General features: G+C 39.6%; 1 pseudogene; it reads right to left on the bottom strand.

Annotated features, from left to right (window-relative positions):
- Nucleotides 1-9,081, bottom strand: part of LOC102821966 — a 29,913-nt pseudogene extending 20,832 nt beyond the window's left edge.
- Between the last annotated feature and the right edge of the window lie 12,023 nt (nucleotides 9,082-21,104).

Below are 21,104 nucleotides of genomic sequence, written 5' to 3'. Positions count from 1 at the left end.
AACAACATATGCATATTGTCAGGAGGGACCAGTCTCTGGAGAAGGATATCATGTTTGGTAAGGTGGAGGGTCAGAGAAAAAGAGGAAGACCCCCAACTAGATTGATTTCGTATAAGTTGGTACCGACTTTATGGCACATAACAACAACAACAACATATGCATATGAAAGTTGGACACTGAATATGGAAGATCATAGAAGAATCGATGCATTTGAATTATGATGTTGACTAAGAATACTGAAAGTACCATGGAGAACAAAGTACAGCCAGAATGCTCCTTAGAAGCCAGGATGGTGAGACTTCATCTCTTGGTTTTTGGACATTTTGTCAGGAGAGATCAGTGCCTATCGAAAGACATCATACTTGGTAAAGTAGACAGTTAGCAAAATAGGAAGACCACCAATGAGATGTATTGACATAGTGGCAGTAACAGTGGACATCCAACACATGATTCGGCAGTGTTTTGTTCTATTGTGCATATGGTTTCTGTGAGTTGGGACTGACTGGAGGGTACCTAACAACAATACCAACAATTGTTTGGCTGAAAATTGAGCCAAAGGGGTGAGTTCATTTCCAGACCTGAAGGATGAGTAAGGTCCACAGTGTTGGGGTTTCCACCAGTCTCTATCTGACCAGTAAGCCTGTTTTTTTTTTTTGTTTGTTTTAATGATCTTGAATTTCGTTCCACATTTTTCTCCCACTCTGTCCAGTACTTTGTAATGTGTTCCATTGGATTAATTGGTTTCATGGGTTCAATTTTCATCAGTCCTCTATCTTGCAGAGACCAATTGTTGCACTTTAGAATTTTTAAGTCTCTACTCACCAAAGTAGGATGTAGAACTTTCTCTTTGTGGATCATGTTATGCCAATTTATCACGTTGTCCCCCAAGACTATGGTTCTGAACACCCCTGGCCCTGCAATTCATTACTTCAAGGTGTTTGGTTATGTCAAAAACAACAACAACAACTCAGAACTTTACAGCATTTGCTCCACCACAGTCATAGATATATTTGTAGCACAGGTATACATGTATAAATATCAGCTGTCAAGCCTATATATATTAGTGGGTATAGTCCCATTCTCCCTCTAATACCCATTCAACCTGTGTGTCTATCCATGCATCCAATCACAGATCACTGTTATTGCAGGATTGTAGAGCTCTGGTAGCATAGTGGTTATGAATAGGGATGGAAACTGCAAGGTCAGCATTTCGAAACTACCAGCTGTTCTGTAGGAGAAAGATGAGGTGTTCTGCTCCCATAAAGATTTACAGCCTTGGAAACCCTGTACAGGATTGCTATGAGTCTTAACTGACTCCACGGCACACAGCCACCACCACCATATGTAACACCGAGTCCTGGTGTGGTGCTGTGGGTTAAATCTGTTTGAACTGCAAGGTCAGCGGTTCAAACTCACCTTGGAAACCCTATACAGGGTCACTATGGGTCAGAACCGACTCAACGGCACTTAACAACAACAACAATATATAACATCATTTACCTGTTTCCTTTAACTCTTGTATTCAACTCAGTGTCTTTCCCTTCCTTCATAATTTTGGCTGACTTTTCTATTACTGTATATGGCTTTCCCCTTAACCCAAGTTAATATGTGTCTATCCTCTAGTTAGTAATTTACCTTTCCTTCCCATCCCACTGCTCATAAACATCAATGAATGTTTCTTTTGACTTTACAATAATAGTCTCATACAATATTTTTCTTTTTGTGACTGATGTATTTAACTCAACATAATATCCTTCAAATTCATCTATTATTCTTTTACATTGTGAAATATTTTATTCTTTTACATTGTGTAATATTCCATTGTGTGCATGTACCATAGTTTGTTTTTCCATTCTTCCATTGATGCATCTTTGCTACTGTGAATCATTTACACTGGTATGCATATATTATTAGTTTCATGCCTTTTATTTCTCTAGAATATGTAGCAAGTTTAGATTGTTGGATCATATAATATTTCTATTTCCAACTTTAAAAGGAAATGCCATACCATTTTCCACAGTAGTTGTACAATTTTACAGTTCCACCAGCAGTGTATGAAAGTTCCAGTCTCTTCACACTTTCACCAGAATTTGGTTTCTGTTTTTTGAACTATGCTATTAATGTTTGGGGTGAGATAATATCTCATTTTAGTTTTGATTTGCATCTCTCTCATGATTGTGAACTTTTCTTTATATGTTGTTGTCTGCCTGAATGTCTTCTTTGGTGAAGTGTCTGTTCATGGCCTCTGCCCATTTAAAAATTGTGTTGACTTTTTGTTGCTGAGGTGTTAAAGTTTTCTATACGTTTTATAGATTAGACCTTTGTCTGATACGTCATTGTCAAACATTTTCCCCAGTTTGTAGGCTCTTTTTTAAATTATTCTTTCAGCAAAATCTTTTGATACACAAGTGCCTAATTTTTAGGAGGTACTAATAAACTGAACACTTAATTGTGCTCATGAGGAATCTGTACATGGACCAAGAGGCAGTAGTTCAAACAGAACATGGGGACACTGAATAGTTTAAAATGAAGAAAGGTGCAGGGTTGTATTTTTTCACCATACTTATTCAATTTATATGCTGGAACCAACATAATGGCACGTCTTTTGTATCCGAGAAGCTGGGTTATATGAAGAGAAACATGGCATCAAGATTGGAGGAAGACTCATTAACAACCTGCGATATGCAGATGATACAACCTTGCTTGCTGAAAGTGAAGAGGACTCAAAATACTTACTGATGAAGATCAAAGAGCACAGTCTTTGGTATGGATTGCATCTCAATGTAAAGAAAAAAATCCTCACCACTGGACCAATCAACAACATTCTTATCAGCAAAGAAAAGATTGAAGTTGTCAAGGACTTCATTCTTCTTGGATCAGCTATCAACATTCATGGAAGCAGAAATCAAGAAATCAAACAACATATTGCATTAGGCAAATCTGCTGCACAAGACCTTTTTAAAGTGTTGAAGAGTAAAGATGTTGGCTTGAGGACTAAGGTGCACCTGACCCAAGCCATGGTATTTTCAATAACCTCATATGCATGTGAAAGCTGGACAGTGAATAAGGAAGACTGTAGAAGATTTGATGTTTTTGAGTTATAGTGTTGTAGGAGAATATTGAAAGTGCCATGGGCTGCCAAAAGGACGAATAGATCTGTGTTGGAAGAAGTGCAGCCAGAGCGCTTCTTGGAGGTCAGGATGGCCAAACTTCATCTCTCATACTTCAGACATACTGTCAGGAGGGACCAGTAGCTGGAGAAGAATATCATGTTTAGTAAGGTGGAGGGTCAGAGAAAGAGAGGAAGACCCCCAGCGAGATGGATTGGCAAAGTGGCAGCATCAAGGCAACAGTTGTGAGGTTAGTCCAGGACCGGGCAGTGTTCCATTCTGTTGTGCATAGGGTCGCTATGAGTCAGTACCAAATTGATGGCACCTAACAACAGCAATCACCTAGTTTGTCTTTTGCTGTTTGTGTGTTTTCAATTATGTTTGATAGTGCATTTGTCTGACATATTAGGGCCTCCATATGATAAGCATTAGACTGTGAATCACAAGGTCTGCAGCCACTCTGTGGGAGAAAGATGAGGCTTTCCATGAAGATGTAAAGTCTCAGGAACCCTATGAGTCTCTATTAGTCTGAATTGACTCAATGGCACTTAACAATAACAACAAAAGTTTGTTCCTATTTTTTCATTGATACCCTTTATAGTTTTAAGTTATATTTAGGTCTTTGATTCATCTTGAGTTTGTTTTTGTATATGGTGTAAGGTATGAGTCCTGTGTAATTTTTCTGTAAATAAATATCTAGATTTGCCAGCACCGTTTATTAAAGAGACAGTCTCTTCTCCGTTTAATATGTCCTTTGCCAAAGATCAACTGTCTGTAGGTGGATGAATTTACTTCTGGGTTCTCAACTCTGTTTCATTGGTTGATATGTCTGTCATTGTACCAGTATCAGGCTGTTCCAACTACTGTGACTGTGTAGTAGGTTTTGGGATTGGGAAGTGTGAAGCTTCCTATGTTATTGCTCTTCTTTAGTACTCCCTTTCCTTTCTATATATAATTGTTGATTTGCTTTTCCAACTCTCTAAAGAATGAGATTGGAATCTGGATTAGGAAGGCATTATATCTGTATGTCTTTTTGGGTATTATTGACATTTTTATGTTAAATGTTCCTATCCATGAACATGGTATATTCTTCTATTTATATATCTCACGTTTGGTTTCTTGTAGTAGTGTTTTGTAGTTTTCTTTGTATAGGTCTTTTGTTTTTCTGGTTAGATTTATTCCTAAGTATTTACTCTTTGGGATAAGTATTGTAAGTATTGTTTTCCTGATTTCTTTGCAAAAGATTTCTTTTAAGTGTTAATAAGCAAAAATGTTGCTTTGAGTACTAAGTTGCACATGACCCAAGCCGTGGTGTTTTCAATGATCTCTTATACATGTGAAAGCCAAATGGAGAATAAGGTGGACTAAGGAAGAATTGATACCTTTAAATTATGGTGTTGGTGAAGAATATTAAATGTACTATGGACTTCTTGAGGAATGGACAAATTGTGCTGAAAACAGTACAAGGAGAATGCTCCTTTGAAGTAAGGATGGCAAAACTTCATCTTATGTACTTTGGACATGCCATCTGGAAGGATCAGTCCCTGAAGAAGGACATATGCTTGATAAAGTGAAGGGTCAGGGAAGAAAAGGAAGACCCTCAATGAGATCGACTGACATAGTGGCTGCACAGATGGGTTTAAACACAGGAATGATTTCAAGGGTGGTGCAGGACTGGGCAGTGTTTCATTCCATTGTACATACGTTTGCTATAATTTGGAACCAACACAATGGCATCGTACTGGTAATGGAATCTGAGCTAGCAGATCTTTGATGGACTCTCTCTTTCAATATGCCCAAATACTACTACTGACTGTTCTGGTCAGACCCATAATAGATGGACTCTGACAGAAAGAGAAAAAACATGGAGCAGAACTCAAATTATTAAAAAGTCCAGACTTACTAGATCAGTCTTGACTAGAGGATGCCCTGAGATACTCATTAAACTTTGTACTAAAACTATACTTTTTATTAGACTAACAAATTAGCACACAAAATAACGGATATTATTCATAAGCGTGGTGCTTCACTAAAACAACAACAACAAAAAATTTATATGAGACCAAAATATCAACAATTACTCCCTAAAGCAAAGATCAGAAGATAAAGAGGCAGGGAAACCATTGTTTTTAAGTGCCATCGAGTGGATTCTGATTCATAGTGATCCTGTGTAGGGTTTCTGAGGAGTGGCTGGTGTGTTTGAATCGCCGACCTTGAGGTTAAAACTGACCTTGTGGTCCACTGCTTATCCTACAGTGCCACACCAGGACTGTGAAAAATTTAGCCAATTTCTCACGCTGAATAATTTGTAGATAAATTGTCAAATGGGAACCTAATTTTGTTGCATATACTTTAACCAAAACCCAAATGAAATGCTATCATTAAATTTTTTTTTTCATGACGTCTCTCCTGAGGTTGAGACTTGACTTTCAGCTGTTTGTATCCACCTGGTTGTCTGATAATTATATTAAACTGCACAAAGTCACAATCAACCAGTCAAGCAACAAATATTTACTGAGTTCTGATTATTTGCAATACACTGTGCTAGATATAATTGGGGATAGAAGGTGCAAGAGAAATATGAGTCATAGTCCTTTCCCTTAGGGAGTTTTCAATATGGTTGGTAAGATGAGACATATTCTTACACAAGGCTAACTAAGAAAGTGGATTCGGGCCAAATAAGCATTACAGACAATACATCTGTAGAAAAACTTTTTAAAGTACAGGTCATTTCAGATTGGATGGATATTGAGGTTTCATGGAAGAGGTGGACTTTAAAAGATACGCAGAAATGAAAAAAAGGCTTGAAGTTTGTACAGTTATTCATAAGATGAAACTGAACCCACAAAAAGTTTTGGGCTAAAGACCAAACAGAGAAGAACATCTAGGCAGGAGTAGGCACTTAATATCAGAAAGTTTCTGAGGAGTTATTGGTGACATTCTACCCCTTCCTACCATATGAACATTTTTTCTCTTTCTGCCTTTTTTCCTTTTTATAATCTCTGTCTCTCTTTTTTAAACTGAGAAGTAGGAAGTTTGGGCTCAAAAACTCAAACCTTGCTTTTACCACTTACTAGCTGTGGGATTTTGGAAAAATTGCTTAATCAGTGTGTGTATCATCAGTAAAATATGGATATAAAAAATAGTACATATGTTATAAAATTGTTTTGAGAATAATTTTATTCTCAAAATAATTATTAAACTATATAAAGTATTTAAACAGTGCTTGGTATATATAGAGCTTGATAAATGTTAGCTTTTATTAAAGGAAGAAGGCTGGTTAATTATCTTTCCAGGACTTATTGTTGCTAGATAATCAATTATATAATTAATGGGTGTTATAACTAACATTGGTGATATAACTAATGGGTGTTAAGCTGGAGGCCTGACTTTTCTAAGTTAATTTGTTAGATCTTTAGCAAGACCCTGACAGACATGCACACACACTCACAAACTCAGGCTACATTACTTTTCCCCAAGTTGACCTCACTCCTAGGTGAGCCAGAGATACTTTAGTAAAATAAGTAAAATCACTGACTGAAATAGACAAGTGGAATATTTAAGGAGCACTTCACCAATATTAAGAAGTCTTGGTGGTTAAGCACTCATCTACTAATCAAAGGATCGGTAGCTCGAACCTACCAGCTGCACCATGGAAGAAAGATGTAGTAATATGCTTACATAAAGATTACCTACTGCCACGGAGTTGATTCCATCTCATAGCAATCCTATAGAACAGAGTAGAACTGCTCTGTAGGGTTTCTGAGGCTATAAATATGAGATTTAATCTGACCTATTGGGAGTCTTGGTGTAGCACTGTGGGTTAATGTGCTGGACTGCAAAGTTGGTTTGAATTGCAAGGTCACCAGTTGCTCCTCAGAAACCCTATACAGGGTTGCTGTGGGTCAGAACCAACTTTATGGTACTTAACAACAACAACAATAGGGTCATTGTCCTATAGGGTCATTGGAGTCCTGGTGTGGCACTGTCAGATAAGCACTGATTGCTAACCATAAGGTTGGCAGTTCAAATCATTGGACACCCTATACAGGGTCGCTATGAGTTGGAATGAACTTGACTGCAGTTAACAACAACAAATACGGTCACTACGCATCATCACACAGTCACTGTACCAAAAAGAAATGGTTGATGTTCCACCATTTCAAGAGGTAGCATATGATTAAGAGCCAGTGATCCCGAAGGAAGAAGTCCAAGGTTCATTGAAGGTATTGGCAAAGAACAAGGTACCAGGAATTGATTGAATACAAATTGAAATATTTCAACAAACTGATACATTACTGGAGGCACTCACTCATCTATGCCAAGATATTTGAAAGACAAATACCTGGACAACTAACTGGAAGAGATCAGTATTTGTGCCCATTCCAAAGAGAGGTGACCCAATGGAATGTGGAAATCAACGGAAAATATCACTGATGTCCCATGAGAGTAAAGTCTCACTAAAGATTATGCAAAACTGGCTGCAACTATTCTTTGACAGAGAACTTCCAGAGGTTCAAGCCATATTCAGAAGAGGACGTGGATCAAGGGATATCATTAGATTAATCTTAGCTGAAAGCAGAGAATACCAGAATCCCTCCTCAGTGGTGAAATTGAGAAATCCTCTTCTCACCACAGACTCTCTTGCTACCCCCACCAGACAAAATTTTAGGCATATTCCATTTTCCTGAGACCATTCCTCCTCCAACTCTTCATTCTCATTTTTATAACCAGTAAAACTATATCTATCTATGAAGCCCAAGATAGCTACGGCTAAACACACTTCCGGCTCCACCAGTGTATGTCATATTTTCCTCCTCATCTGCTTCCCACCATATCCTATCCACTTTCACTTCTCAGTACACTTTGCCCCAGGTAAAGCCTTTGCTGCCCAGCACACCAGGTTCAGGATCAAACTGCTGACCATTCTGGCATTTGTTCATCCACAAGCCAATGAATATAACACTCTTCCCATTCGGAGACATGGAGAGGTAGCCTTTGGCTGTCTGCAAATTCAGGATAATCTTCTCTGTCTTATATTCCAGATCCCTCATCAATTTTCCATGGAATTCTCTGAATCCTTCCTCTAATGAAAGAAGTTTATCTGAAAATTTTTCTGTCTCTTTTTTTGATTGCTGGAATGATAGACTTTTCAATCCAGTATTTCTTTTGGGGATATTTGCTTATTATGTCACTTGGATCCTGCAAAAGTTCAAGTGCTGGCTGCTAAACCTTGTTCTCCAACTATGGAAATCAGGGCCCCAAGCTGGATGACATCCTCTGCACCCTTGGTAACACGGTTGTTACTTCCTTTAGTAAGATCTTGCTCTAGTCCCTCCAGCCACTCCAACACATACTCCTCCTTTTCTCTCAAGAACTGATGGCCCTGTTCAAACACTGACAAAATGTCTTGTCTGTAGTTCTGTTATTTTGTCAGCAGGGCTTGAATATCCTCTTGTCCCATAGACTGGGAATTCGGAATCCAGTCCCTGTCTCCCTTGAGACTCTTCAGATGGTTTAGAATCTAACTCTGATAAGGCTGTGCAGCCTTCTCAAGGAAAACAGCAGCATGGTGCCTATGCTCCTGGGACTCCCGAAACATGACACACAGTATCTGATGGTCATCCTTGCAGTAGTAATGGAGCTTCTCAAGATATTGCCCACACAGCTTCTCTGCTCTTTGCTCAGATGGTCTTTCTTTTCTGGGTTGTCTTTACTCATCTACTTTCATTCTCCAGGTGTTCCTCACCAGGCTGGCCATCTGCCACACATGGTGGATATTCTCTTTCATGAAGGCTGTCTTGCAAAGAGAACAATATAGAGGCTGCCTGGTGGATTCATAGGCCTTCATCATGCAGTGGTAGCAGAAGACATGGCCACAGTTAACAGTTACTGGGTCTCTCAAGTATTCAAGGTAGATGGAGCACAGCACCAAATCCTCCAGATTTCTTAGTGGAGAGGCAGCAGGCATGAAAGTTGTGCTTAAATCTTGCTGAGTTTCCTCTGAAATTGAAGAATCACTTCCTTAGCCCACATCTTGGTTTCTCTGGAAAGTTCTTCCCCAAAATATGATCTTGAGTATATCTCATTTGAATTTAGAGACCATTTCAACAAAAGACTTGATACACTGAACCTTAATGACTGAAGACCAGAAGAGTTGTGGGGTGACATCAAGAACATCATCTAAGAAAAAAACAAAAGGAAATTAAAAAGATAAGAAAGAATAGACCAAAGTAGATGTAAGAAGAGACTCTGAAGTTTGCTCTTGACATAGTTGTTGTTAAGTACCGTGGAATAGGTTCCGACTCATAGTGACCCTGCACAGGGTTTCTGAGGCTGTAAATCTTTATGGGAGCAGAACACCTCATCTTTCTCCCATGGAACAGCTGGTAGTTTCGAACTGCTGACCTTCAGGTTAGCAGCCCGATTTATAACCACTACGCTACCAGAGCTCTTTGTACATAGAGTAGTAGCTAAAATAAATGGTAACAAAGTATTATAATTAAATGTGCAAAGACCTGGAGTTAGAAAACCAAAAGGGAAGATCACACTCAGCATTTCTCAAGCTGAAAGAATTGAAGAAAAAAATTCAAGCCTCGACTTGCAATATTGAACTGAGTCCCTGGTGTGGCACTGCGGGTTAATGCACTGGACTGCAAGGTCAGTTTGAACTGAACGGTTGGCGGTTCAAGCTCACCAGCCACTCCTCAGAAACCCTATACCATATAGGGTCACTATGAGTCAGAATCAACCTGATGGCACTTAACAACAACAACAATGGGCAAAATATTAAATGATGCAGAAAGCATCAAAAGAAGATGGAAGGAATATACAGAGTTACGATACTAAAAAGAATTGGTCAACAGTCAACCTTTTCAGGAGCTAGCATATGATTAAGAAATGATGGTCCTGAAGGAAGAAGTCCAAGCTGCAGTGAAGGAATTAGCAAAAAGCAAGTTCCCAGGAATTAATGGAACACCAGCTGAAATGTTTTAACAAATGGATGCAACACTGGAGGTTCTCACTTGCCTATGCCATGAAATTTGGAAAAGAACTACCTGGCCAACTTACTGGAAGAGATACATATTTGAGCCCATGTCAAAGAAAGGTGACCCAACAGAATCCTGAAATTATTGAATAATATTGCTATCACATGCAAGTGAACTTTTTTTTTTGTAAGCTTTTATTATGAATTGAGTGATAGTTTATATGGGAGAACATCTGTTTTGCACTCATCCTATTGTATTTCATTTCATTGCAATGATTACAATCCCCTACCACGCATCACCATTCAACAGTATTTGCTTCTATTCCCTCTGTTTTTATTTTATTTTGTTTTGATGTACACAGAAAGCAAGTTGTTCACTGGGAAGCCATCAAGGCAAACAATCAAGTCCCTTCAGGACAACCCACCCCCAACACTGAAACTCAAAGGGAACACATGAGCAGGCATGTAAGCTTGCTGGAGAACAAATTGGTCTACCGGTGAGTGGAAAAGAGGGAAAGGCAGCAATGAAGAAGTAGGCTGAGTTCAACCATGTTCCATAAACTCCTGATGACTTGGAGATGAGAAAGAAAAGGGGAAGAAGGGCTGGTTGGTCCGAAATGTGGTGAGACCTGGGGTCTCCTGAGCCCATGGACAAGGACATAGCCATGGAAGGCTAGAGCTGAGAGTAAAGCATCCAGCTGATATGAAGTGAGGGGGAGATGCATAAGAATGCCCAAACTTGCAGGTAGTACCCATTTGACCTAGCCTTGGTGGCTTGATAATCAGAACTCAACTAGAAGAAGAGAAACAATTTTTGAGAAAGGAAACAAGTGTAAATTGTTACAATTTGATGAACTTGACCTATACTTATGGATGTAGTAGCTCAAAATACCAACTGAAAGGGAAAGAGTCTTCACATCAAGTATCAATACTGTACCCTCTGTATATAAGGTAGATAGGGACAGGCAAATTAGACGTTTGCTACCTACAATGAGAGGGCAATAAAGGCATGAAGTGACCAGCTTATAAATTTTCAAGAGGGAGTTTAGTTTAAGAGTGTGGGGGAGAAGGTAGAGTCCCCACTGAATAGTTTTCATCTTGTCTGGAGGGGTCTGGTGAAAAGAGATGGGGATAAGATTCTTATGATTCAATAGTGAGTAAATGTTATCATGACTAATTGTGACTGTCACAACTGTAAAGCTAGAAGTTTTATAGCAAAAACAGAGGGGTTAGTTAATCTTACAGTCCAGAAACAGAGGACCCTAGGACCATCAAGGGATAAGAGCACAAGTGGAATGCGGGACCCTATCCAGAGAAGCAGCGACACCAGAGATGGAGGCAGAGATGAGGGCATGGAAAGAGGGAGCAGCTTAGGACTCTGGACTCATGGAAAGAGAGGTTCTGGGTGCTGGCGGCCAGGAAGTAGGCTTGCAGAATGTGCCCTTTGGTTGTTTACATTATTATATAATCCTGAGTGTTTTTGTATACATCCTCCCCCTCCCCCCCCAAAACAAGCAAACAGATTGAATGGAAGCAAATACTGTTGAATGATGATGCATGGAGGAGATTGTAATCATTGCACTGAAACGATGGCATAAAGCCAATGTTCTCCCATTTAAATTATCACTTAGTTAACAAACAAACAAACAAATAAAAACCAAGAATCATTTGAACAATCAAAGGGCACATTCAGCACACAACTTTTCTCTTTCCATGAGTCTAGAGTCCTCAGCTGTTCTATCTCTCCATGTCATCATCTTTGCCTCCATCTCTGGTGTCGCTGCTTCTCTGGATAGGGTCCCACATTCCCTTCATGTTCTTCTCCCTTGATGATCCTAAGGTGCTCTGTTCCTGTAATGTAAGATTAACTACTCCCCTCTCTATATTCCAAAACTTCTACCTTTACAGTTGTGACAATCACAATTAGTCATGATAAGAGTTACTCACTATTAAATCATAAGAATCTTATCCCCATCTCCTTTCACCAGACTCATCTAGACAAAATGAAAACTATTCAGTGGGGATTCTACCTTCCCTTGCACACTTTGAAACTAAACTCCCTCTTGAAAACTTGTAAGCCAGTCACTTTGTGTGTTGTTGTTGTTGTTGTTAGGTGTTAGGACCCTATGCACAACAGAACAAAATACTGCCTGGTACTGGGCCAACCTCTCAATTGTTTGCACACTTGAGCCCATTGATGATGCCACTTTGCCAATCCATCTCGCTGGGGGTCTTCCTCTTTTTCTCTGACGCTCTACCTTACCAAACATGATATCCTTCTCCAGAGACTGGTCCCTCCTGACACTATGTCTGAAGCATGAAAGAAGACATTTGGCCATCCTGGCCTCCAAGGAGCACTCTGGCTGCACTTCTTCCAACACAGATCTGTTTGTTCTTTTGGCAGCCCATGGAACTTTCAATATTCTCCAACAACATAACTCAAAAACATCAACTCTTCTATGGTCTTCCTTACTCACTGTCTAGCTTTTGCATGCATATGAGGTTATTGAAAATACCTTGGCTTGAGTCAGGCACACCTTAGTCCTCAAGCTGACATCTTTGGTCTTCAACACTTTAAAAAGGTCTTGTGCAGAACATTTGCCTAACACAATATGTCATTTGATTTCTTGACTGCTGCTTCCATGAGTGTTGACGGTTGATCCAAGAAGAATGAAACCCTTGACAACTTCAATCTTTTCTCCATTGATAAGAATATTTATTGGTCCAGTGGTGAGGATTTTTGTTTTCTTGACATTGAGATGTAATCCACACTGAAGGCTGTGGTCTTTGATCTTCATCAAGAAGTATTTTAAGTAATTTTCATTTTCAGTGACTTTATAGGGCCCCCTGCCCAATGTCTAAGTTGCCTGTCCCTAACAAGTGAACTTTTGCTGAAAATAATTAAAAAATGATTGCAGCAGTACATAGATAGGGAGCTGCCAGAAATTCAAGCCAGATTCACAGAGGACTTGGAACGAGGGATATCGTTGCTGACATCAGATGGATCTTGCCTGAAAGCAGAGAATACCAGGAATAGGTTTTCTTGTGTTTTTACTGACTATGCAAAGACATTCAATTCTGTGTCTCATAACAAACTATGGCTAACATTGCACAGAGTGGGAATTCCAGAATACTTAATTGTACTCAAGAGGAACCTAGACAAAGAGGCAGTTGTTTGAACAGAAAAATGAAATACTGAATGATTTAAAATCAGAAAAGGTACCCAACACGGTTGTATCCTTTCACTATACTTATTCAATCTGTATGCTGAGCAAATAATCTGTGAAGTCAGACTACATGAAGAAGAATGTAGCATAAAAATTGTAGGAAAAAGTAAAAAGATTGGAGGAAAATATTAATAACCTGTGATATACAGATGACCCAACCTTCCTTGCTGAGAAGGATAAGGACTTGAAGTACTTGTTATGAAGATTGGAAAAATAAAAAAGTAACCTTCAGTATGGATTACATCTCAAAGAAAAGAAACAAAAATCCTCACAACTGGACCAATAAGGAACATCATGATAAATGAAGAAAAATTGAAGCTGTCAAGGATTTCATTTTACTTGGATCTACAATCAATGCCCATGGAAGCAGTAGCCAAGAAATCAAATAATGTATTACACTGGGCAAATATGCTACAAAAGATCTCTTTAAAGTGTTAAAGAGCAAAGATATTACTTTGAGGATTGAGGTGTGCCTGACCTAAACCATGGTGTTTTCAATCACCTCATATACATGTTAAAGTTGGACAAAGAATAGTGAAGACTGGAGAAGAATTGATGCATTTGAATTATACTGTTGGAGAGGAATACTGAAAGTACCATGGCCTGCCAGAAGAACAAACAAATCTGTCTTGGAAGAAGTACAGCTAGAATGCTCCTTAGAAGTGAGGAAAGGGAGACTTCATCTCATGTACTTTGTACATGTTATCAGGAGGGACATGTCCCTGGAGATGGACATCATACTTGGTAAAGTAGAGGGTCAGTGAAAAAGAGGAAGATGGTCAAGGAGATGGATTGATGCAGTGGCAGCGACAATGGCCTCAAACGTAACAACAATTGTGAGGATGGTTTGGGACCAGGCAGGGCATAGGGTCGATATGAGTCAGAACCGACTCGATGGCACCTAACAAAAACAATAAATCTCCATTTCTTGTTTTTTTGCTCTTGACTCCAGTATTAGACTAGGTTCTCTAGAAAAGCAAAACCAATGAAGCTTCTTGTTGTTAGGTGCTGTTGAGTTGGTTCTGAATCATAAGGACCCTATGCACAACAGAAAGAAACACTGCCTGGTTTTGTGTCATCTTTATAATTGCTATTATGCTTGTATCCATTGTTGCAGCCACTGTGTCAATGCATCTCATTAGGGGTCTTCCTCTTTTTCGCTGACCCTCCACTTTACCAAGCATGATGTCTTCCAAGGACTGGTCCCTCCTGATAACATGACCAAAGTATGTGAGATGAACTCTCACCATCTTCACTTCTAAGGAGCAGTCTAACTGTATGTCTTCCGAGACAGATTTGTTTGTTCTTCTGGAAGTCCATGGTACTTTTAATATTCTTTGCCAACACCATAATTCAAATACATTGATTCTTTTCTTTTTACATTGTCCAGCTTTCACATGCATATGAGATGATTGAAAGGGCCATGGTTTGGGTCAGGTGCACCTTAGGCTTCAAACAGACATCTTTGCTTTTTAACACCTTGAAAAAGTCATTTGCATATGTCGTTTGATTTCTTGACTGAAACTTCCATGAGTGTGGATTGTGGATCCAAGTGAAATGAAATCTTTGACAACTTCAATCTTTTCTCCAGTTGTGAAGATTTTTGTTTTCTTTACATTGAGGTACATCCCATACTGAAGGCTGTGGTCTTTGATCTTCATCAGTAAGTATTTTAAGTCTTCTTCACTTCCAAGAAGCAAGGTTGTATCATTTGCATATTGCAGATTATTAATGTGTCTTCACCAATCCTGATGCCAGGTACGTCTTCATATAATCCAGTTTCTTGCGTAATTCGTTCAGCATATAGGTGGAATAAATATCGTAAAAGGATAGAACCCTGACACACAATACCTTGATTTTAAATCACTGAGTATCCCCCTGTTCTGTTAAAATTACTGCCTCTTGGTTTATGTACAGGTTCCTCCTGAGCACCATTAAGTGTTCAGAAATCCCTGTTCTGTACAATGTTATCCATAATTTGTTATGATCCACAGTTAAATACCTTTATATGACGACTAGACACATGGACCTCACCAGATGGAATACACAGAAATCAAATTGACTGCATCTGTGGAAAGAGACGATGGAAAAGCTCCATATTATCAGTCAAAACAAGGCCAGGGGCAGATTGTGGAACAGACCATCAATTGTTCATATGCAAATTCAAACTGAAACTGAAGAAAATTAAAACAAGTCCACGAGAGCCAAAATATGACCTTGAATATATCCCACCTGAATTTAGAGATCATCTGGAGAACAGATTTGATACATTAAACACTAAAGACTGAAGACCAGAAGAGTTGTGGGATGACATCAAGAACATCATATAGGAAGAAAGCAAAATGTCATTAAGAAGACAAGAAAGAAGGAAAAGGTCAAAGTAGATGTCAGAAAAGACACTGAAACTTTCCAGCATAGAGATGCTAAAGCAAATGGAAGAAATGAGGAGGTCCAAGAGCTGAACAGAAAATTTCAAAGATCAGCTCGAGAAGATAAAGCCAAATATTAAAACAAAATGTGCAAAAATCTGGGATCAGAAAGCCAAAAAGAAAGAACACGCTCAGCATTTCTCAAGCTGGGGGAACTGAAGAAAAGATTCAAGCCTTGACTTTTGTTATTGGAAGATTCTCTGGGCAAATTATTGAAGGATGCAGAAAGCACCAAGAGAAGATGGAAGGAATACACAGAGTCACTGTACCAAAAGGAAATGGTTCATGTTCCACCGTTTCAAGAAGTAGCATATGATCAAGAGCCAATGATCCTGAAGGAAGAAGTCCAAGGTACATTGAAAGAATTTGCAAAGAACAAGGCACCAGGAATTGATGGAATAAAAATTGAAATCTTTCAAGAAAGTGAGGCAACACTGGAGGCACTCACTCATCTCTGCCAAGAAATTTGGAAGACAACTATCTGGCTGACTGATTGGAAGAGATCTGTATTTGTGCCCTTTCCAAAGAAAGGTGACCCAACGGAATGCAGAAATCATCGGACAATCTCTTTGATATCCCATGCAAGTAAAGTTTTACTAAAGGTAATACAGAAATGGCTGCAAGCATACATTGATAGAGAATTTCCAGAGGTTCAAGCTGGATTCAGAAGAGGCTGTGGAATGAGGGATATCATTGCTGATGTCCGATGGATCTTGGCTGGAAGCAAAGAATACCAGAAAGATGTTGACCTGTGCTTTATTGACTACGCAAAGGTTTTCGAGTGTGTGGATCATGACAAGCTATGGACAACATTGCAAAGTATGAGTAATCTGGAACACTTAATTGTACTCATGAGGAATCTGTACCTGGGCCAAGAGGCAGTTGTTCGACCAGAACATGGGAACACTGAATGGTTTAAAATGAAGAAAGGTGTGCAACAAGGTTGTATTCTTTCACAATACTTATTCAACCTATATGCTGAGCAAATAATACGAGAAGCTGGGTTCTATTAAGAAAAAGGTGGCATCAGGATTGGAGGAAGACTCATTAACAACCTGCATTATGCAGATGATAAAACCTTGCTTGCTGAAAGTAAATAAGACTTAAAATACTTACTGATGAAGATGGATTACATCTCAATGTAAAGAAAACAAAAATCCTCACTACTAGACCAATAAACAACATCCTTATCAATGGAGAAAAGATTGACGTTGTCAAGGACTTCATTCTTCTTGGATCACCCATCAACATTCATGGAAGCAACAGTCAAGAAATCAAACAACGTATTGCATTAAGCAAATCTGCTGCACAAGACCTTTTTAAAGTGTTGAAGAGCAAAGATTTCAGCTTGAATACTAAGGTACGCCTGACCCAAGCCATGGTATTTTCAATAACCTCATATGCATGCGAAAGTTGGACAGTGAATAAGGATGATTGTAGAAGAATTGATGCTTTTGAGTTATGGTGTTGGAGAATATTGAAAGTGCCACAGGTGGCCAAAAAACCCAACATATCGGTTTTGGAAGAAGTGCAGCCAGAGGCTGGAGGCCAAGATGGCCACACTTCGTCTCTCATACTACGGACATATTGTCAGGAGGGACCAGTCTCTGGAGAAGGATATCACATTTGGTATGGTGGAGTGTCAGAGAAAAAGAGGAAGACCCCCAGTGAGATGGATTGGCAAAGTGGCAGCATCAATGTGCTCAAGCGTAGCAACAATGTTGAGGTTGGCCCAGGATCAGGCAGTGTTTTGTTCTGCTGTGCAAAAGGTCACTATGAGTTGGTATTGACATGATGGCACCTAATAACAACAATAACACAGTCAATAAAATGCAAGTAAACATCTTAGTGTAGTTTATATATGTATATATACATAGAGCTTTCTCTTAAGGAAATGGCTTACAGAGTTGCAGAGACTGGCAAGTTCCACATGTGTGTGTCAGATTATAGGCTGGAGGTTTTTTTCTGACTCATGCAGCTGCAGGGGCCACCAAACCCAAGCATGGTAGGTCAGTCTAGCTGTAGAGGCAAATGAATCCGAGGTTGGCATGTAAGATTGCAGGCTGTTGATGACTGCGAGAATCAGCGAGTAATATGGCAGGCCACTGCTTCAAGTCCCAAAACTATAGGTCAGAATATAAGCAAACGAGCTTTACCAGAGCATCCCAGTATATTGTAATCAGGTCACATTCCCGGAAAAGCTCCCTTTCATCATGGAGGTGATTATATGATATCAGATCTCCTCAGGGGGGTGACTATATCATAACTGCCAAACCTCTGAGAATCGTGGCCCAACTAATTGGACACATAATCTTAACCATCACACCTCCTTTCATCCTAGATTTAATGTGGTCAAGGAAACCCAGGAAAGTGACAAATGACCATTGCTTACATCAAGTTCTGAAGTCATCTGTTTGCCAACAGATTTGACTTGGCTATTTATTTTTTTAGTGTGAGACCTATGATACAGAGGATAATTGTGCTTTGCCCAACACTACCTAGTAACTCGGAAGCTCTGTGCCTCTCATAACAAGCAAAAAGATGTGTGTGTGTAGCAGAGCAAGCAAGTAACAGCTGTTACTGGTATTACTGCAAAGCATTTAATTAACTCAATACCCTTTACTTTTCTCTCTTCATCCCATCAAACCTTTCTCTTATAAGACTATCAGTTGTTTACACCTCATTGTGAATTTAACAGACCAATTCTACTAAGGCTATTTGGTTTTAAACCTTATCTCTTTACTCTTCCTTCTGTAAATCCAATTCTGATGGGTGGCACCAGCATCATTCAGCTACTGAAATTTACTATTTACACATATTTTTCTCTTATTTAAAAATTATGGTAAAATATATATAACATATAAATTGCCATTTTGACCATTTCAGTGTATAATTCATGGCATTATATTCATAATGTTGCCTGTTGTACATATTTAATTCTCACAACAACTTCAGAGGCAGCTGTTAGAATGATCTTTTCCATTTTACTGATGAGGAAAACTGAGGCTCAGAGGGTTTAGATTACTTGCTGAAGGTTTAAACTGGGAAACAGATTTACAGACAGTCACAGTCTGACTCCATAGGCCTTGCTAAATCCCACAATATACTACCACTGTATCTCTATTTTATTTCCTCATTATCTATTCTATCTCTTCCTTTTTCTCCATTCTCACCATCACCACCTGATTCCAAGTCTCATTTTCAATAGCTTCATTATTAGTCATGTTCACTCCAACACATTGTCTGTGTTGCCTGCAAAATAATTCTTCTAAAACACAAACCTGATCATGTCTTTTTCCTGATTAAGATCCGTCAAAAACCCTGCCTTCTAGTGGGCTTTGACTCATAGTGACCCTCTAGGACAGAGTAGAACAGCCTCATTGAGCTTTCAAGGCTGTAATCTTTAAGGACTCAGACTGCCACATCCTTCTTTCATGAAGTGGTTGGTGGGTTTGAGCTGCTGACCTTATGGTTAGCTGTTAAGCACTTAACCACTGTATCACTAGACTCCTTAATACCCTTCAGTGGCTCCCTATTGCCAATATCATAAAGCCAGAGAACCTTTGCTTAATAGAGAAGGACCTCTCCCACCTGCCCACTTCCAGCCAGCCCACCTCTCTAAATATGTTCACAAAATCTGAACTGATTATAATTGCCAAGAAATGTCATGCTGTTTCTTTTCTGTAACTTTGCATATGCTATTCCCTCTGCAAATATTATCTTTCCCCATTTCTACTTCTATTTGTCCTTTTCTGTCTTTTCATATGCCAAATTGAAATGTTGGAAGCCTTCGTTAGTTCCTCCAATTACTTGTATCCTATGTATTGTTTTGAACATTCACTTATTTTGTATTTGTCACATTATATTAGCTTTACATATTTGTACCCCTTGCTAGAATATTAACTCCTTGAGGGCAGGAACTGTCTTATTTAACTCTATCTTTAGTGTTTAGCATGGGTACTGGCACTTAAGTAGTTGCTTGACAGATGTTGGTGAAATTGAATTAACTAACTTAATTGTGAAATTATAGGGCCTTGCAACCTTTTGAAGAAATTTCAGGAATCGGTGGTATGGAAAGCATTTTTTAAGTAGAGGGCAGGTGAGGGCAGGTGAAAGGAGGAGGAAGGATGCGCAGCTTACCCCTTAATGTGGGAATATGTATAAGTTATTCACAGAAATATTAGCATTTGTATAAATGTTCTCATGTATGAATGCATTCTATTATCATTATGAATTGCAAGCAACTTCAGAACAGTGCCAAGTGTGGATTTCTGCTGAGTATGATGCTGCGTGTCAGCATGTGTGTTCTGATTTATAGCCTGCATCGTCGTTGTTGTTGTTGTTGTTAAGTGCCGTCGAGTTGATTCCGACCCTGTATAGGGTTTCCGAGGAGCAGCTGGTATAGAGGCTGTAAATCTTTATGGCAGAGTATGTTGTTGTTGTTGTTAAGTGCCTCCAAGTCAGTTCCAACTCATAGCGACCCTGTGTAGGGTTTCCTAGGAGCGGCAGGTGAGCTTGAACCGCCGACCTGGCTGTTCAAACCCACCTTACAGTGTCCAGCACATTAGCCTGCAGGGCCACACCAGGACTCGGCAGAGCATAGACAGTATGAAATAAATGTTCTTACTTTGCTAAGAAATTGAACATTTGAGTATACTTGGAGTTAGATTGTATGTGGCAACAAATAGAAGAAGATATGCCTGCATTTTTCTGAAAAGTGAGAATGAGAAATCATCTTTATTTACCCCATTTGAGTTGTTCGCTGCTTTCCTGGCACCATAGATGGTGCTCACCGAGTGATTAGTTACTTGTGGAATGAAATTATTATTGGCACAAATGGAGAAGTTGAGTACTGGGTTCTTGGTACTATTGTTGGAGCCCCACTCTGCAGTTCACTATTCTACAGAAAACCTTGACTTACTCAGGTCCTAAGGCTTCAGTGTATCACTGTGGGATACTAGCTTGTGGAGCAGTGCCCACTGCTGATTGATACAAGGTATAAGACAATTTCTTGGGTTAAGGAGCTGCGATTGGCGGAGTTTGACCGTCGTGCTTCCCAGGCTATTGGTTGCTGCATAGGAGATACAGGTTCCGGGGCAGCAATAGACACCTCCCGGAAGCCCGAAGGAGGACTCTTGAGGTACTGAAGGCAAAACCGTCAGCGTGACTATTAATCAGGGAGCAGGGCGACAGAACAGGCAGCGTATGCATGCGTGCGTGCGTGCGTGCGTGCGTGGATGCGCGTGCGCGGCGCAGCGTGGCTGTCTGTAGGTTGGTTGGTTGTTTTGCGAGCGGGAGGGGCAGTGCTCCCGCCTGACGCTGGCCTCTGTTAGTTACCCCCTCCCCCCCC

This window comes from Chrysochloris asiatica, unplaced genomic scaffold (genome assembly GCF_000296735.1).
Source record: "Chrysochloris asiatica unplaced genomic scaffold, ChrAsi1.0 scaffold00118, whole genome shotgun sequence".
NCBI classification, from domain to species: domain Eukaryota; kingdom Metazoa; phylum Chordata; class Mammalia; order Afrosoricida; family Chrysochloridae; genus Chrysochloris; species Chrysochloris asiatica.
Note: the sequence above shows the minus strand (reverse complement) of the source record. Positions and strands in the feature narration are given on the sequence as shown.